Source organism: Tachyglossus aculeatus, chromosome 1 (genome assembly GCF_015852505.1).
Source record: "Tachyglossus aculeatus isolate mTacAcu1 chromosome 1, mTacAcu1.pri, whole genome shotgun sequence".
Classification (NCBI taxonomy): Eukaryota; Metazoa; Chordata; class Mammalia; order Monotremata; family Tachyglossidae; genus Tachyglossus; species Tachyglossus aculeatus.
The window spans coordinates 42,647,613-42,651,011 of NC_052066.1; the positions used below are offsets into that span (position 1 = coordinate 42,647,613).

General features: G+C 41.6%; 1 non-coding gene across 1 annotated transcript; it reads left to right on the top strand.

The window, feature by feature from the left end:
- Nucleotides 1-374: 374 nt before the first annotated feature.
- Nucleotides 375-512, top strand: LOC119938650. Its single transcript, XR_005454481.1, has one exon. It is a non-coding gene; the product is annotated as a small nucleolar RNA SNORA7 (small nucleolar RNA).
- Nucleotides 513-3,399: the final 2,887 nt, after the last annotated feature.

Consider the following 3,399-nt stretch of genomic DNA (forward strand, 5'->3'; position numbering starts at 1 on the left):
AGTGCTCTGCACACAGTAATCGCTCAATAAATATGATTGATTGATTGATTGATTCCCAAGCGCTTAGTACAGTGCTCTGTACACAGTAAGCGCTCAATAATTACGATTGATTGATTGATTGATTGATAACAATCCTTTTTCATAATGTGAAGAGCCTATTTTGCACAAGAGCACTTCTAAAAGGTGTTAAATAAATACACTTGCAAAAAAATCCATACAGGGACCCAGAATCATCATCGGACTGACATTCCATGATTATTCATGCATTCAACCGCATTTATTAGGTGTTTACTGTGTGCAGAGTACTGTACTACGTGCTTGGGAAAGTACAATACAACAAGAAAGAGTGATTATTAGGAAAGTAGCAAGAAAGACCCCTCTCAGGGTCACACCTGGAGAGTTTGCAGTCCTCTACCAGTCTCGGCTACAGGAGGGAGAGTCAAGCAGAGGCCTACTTATTCCATTCCTAGCTTGGCCAGTGGCTAGCGAGTGGAAGGCAATCTCCTACAAGTCAAAACTCACCCGCGCCGGGCAGAAGCGGCCCGGGAGAGAGTCAAGTTCGGAGACTCGAGGTTACTGCATGGAAGGCAGCAACGGAACTTTTATCAAGAAAACACTATAATAATAATAATAATAATAACAATGGTATTTGTTAAGCGCTTACTATGTGCAAAGCACTGTTCTATACTACCAGAACGACGGCAGATGCAGAGCGGGGCGTTTTGGGAGAGATGTATCTGTGGCGTCGCCATGGGTGGGAAACGACTCGACGGCATAAGACAAGACAAGTAAGAAAGAAGTCTGTTTTCAACGGTCTACCTTCTTCAATTAGGTCGCAAAATAACTTCAGCTGCGCGACCCTGTCAAATGACCGGAGATGGCATCATTAAGGGCTGCATGAGGGAGACTGGAATTGGTGGCCGCCAAGGCGGCGGAAGAGATGGCCACTGAGAGTTGACTCTGAGTAGCCAGGGGCGAAGGTGAGGAAGGAAGGATAGGGGAGATGAAAGGTCATCTCCTTTTCGGTTTTCGCCAACATCAATCAATCAATCGTATTTATTGAGCGCTTACTGTGTGCAGAGCATGACTAGCATGACTGCTAGTCGGTTCTCTGACATTCCTGATGCAGATATAGAAGGGACATATTTCTACGGATGAAAGTCAGTCCTCGTATGATTTCATTTACCCAGTAGAACAGCCATGTAATGTAGCTTAATGAAAGTAGTTCCTTGAGTAGATAAAAGCATATTCTCCACAGCTATCTGTCCTATAGGGCATGTCTGTCATATTGTTATATTAAACTCTCTCAAGCACTTAGTACAGTGCTCTGTACACTGTAAGCCCTAAATAAGTACGATTGACTGCCCGACTCTTGACGTTTTTACCAGAAGGAACACTCCTGAAGATGAAATTTGGACTAAATATGTATCTATTCAACCATTCTTAACTATGAAGGAACTATGAGGAGAAGCAGCGTGGCCCAGTGGAAAGAGCCCGGGCTTTGGAGTCAGGGGCCATGGGTTCGAATCCCGGATCTGCCACTTGTCAGCTGTGTGACTTTGGGCAAGTCACTTCACTTCTCTGGGCCTCAATTCCCTCATCTGTAAAATGGGGATTAAGATTGTGAGCCCCATGTGGGACAACCTGATCACTCTGTAATCTCCCCAGAGCTTAGAACAGTGCTTTGCACATAGTAAGCGCTTAACAAATACCATTATTATTATTATTATTATTATTATGAAGAGTGAGTCTGTATTTAATCTGCTTCTATAAAGAGCGATTTAAGTTTTTACTCATAGGAACAAGGGACCCCGAGGGGCTATTTAGCAAGTCCTCGCTCTTCTCAGAAATACCTTACTTTGAGACTCACAGTAATCAATGACTCTATTCCACATTGGGGTCTTGAGTCACCGTAGTCTGATCTGATCTTTAAATCTTTCCTTTGAAACTGAAGTGAAGCTTACACCTCAGCAACTGACTTTAAACTGTTGCAACTGTAAGGACAACTAAACATTTGTAGTGAAAACAATTTAATTGTATGGCATCACATCAAAGTCATATGTAATAACAACAATAATAATAATAATAATAATAATAATGATGATGATGGTACTTGTTAAGCGCTTACTATGTGCCAAGCACTGTTCTGAGCACTGAGTAGATACGAGGTAATCCAGTTGTCCCAAGTGGGGCTCACGGTACATATAATGATGATAACTAAACATGGAGTTTAAAACTCTTCCTCATTTTCTCAATTTACATTTCAATTGTAGTGGCTATCATCATCATCAATCGTATTTATTGAGCGCTTACTATGTGCAGAGCACTGTACTAAGCGCTTGGGAAGTACAAATTGGCAACATATAGAGACAGTCCCTACCCAACAGTGGGCTCACAGTCTAAAAGGGGGAGAGAGAGAACAAAACCAAACATACTAACAAAATAAAATAAATAGAATAGATATGTACAAATAAAATAAATAAATAGAGTAATAAATATGTACAAACATATATACACATATACAGGTGCTGTGGGGAAGGGAAGGAGGTAAGATGGGGGGGGGATGGAGAGGGGGACGAGGGGGAGAGGAAGGAAGGGGCTCAGTCTGGGAAGGCCTCCTGGAGGAGGTGAGCTCTCAGCAGGGCCTTGAAGGGAGGAAGAGAGCTAGCTTGGCGGATGGGCAGAGGGAGGGCATTCCAGGCCACTATAGTGGCTATAGTGTCCTATTTTCAAATTAAGGATGGGATACAGTGCTGTCCAAGTTCAGCAGCACAGGTAGGATTAAGGCATGCTTGTAAATTACTCTTTGGAGATGAAATGCTATCCCCAGAGAAGTGTTGCTGAGGTCGCTCGTGAAACTGGACCGCTTGGCGTGAAGAAAGAGGTGAGCGTGACAAAGGTCTGAGTCTGACTGCTTAAAAATCCTTTAGAAATACAGGAAATTCATATATCTTCATCATCTTATACTCATTCAACCCTAGAAAAAATTACAACTTTATTGATCGGGCTGTATCTTAGGACGCTATTTGGAAGATTTTTTTCTGTTTTGTTTTTTGCATTTTGTAATAAAAGTTCCAGAACATGGGCAGCAATGAAATTTAACTACAATTACTGTACCGGTAACTTACAAAATTGGCAGAATGCAGGGTATTTTTTAGCTCACTGTGAACTTTTTAAGGTTTATATACCCACTGAAAAAACACCCAAACTTATATGACTTCAAGTTTGAGAGAAACAGGAAAACCATTACTAAATTGGGGTTTCTAAGCAAAGACAGTGACAGAAACATAAAGAATAGACTCAATGATAATAATAATAATTGTGGTATTTGTTAAGCGCTTACTATGTACCAAGCAGTGTACTAAGTGCTGGGGTAGATACAAGTAAATCAGGTTGGAC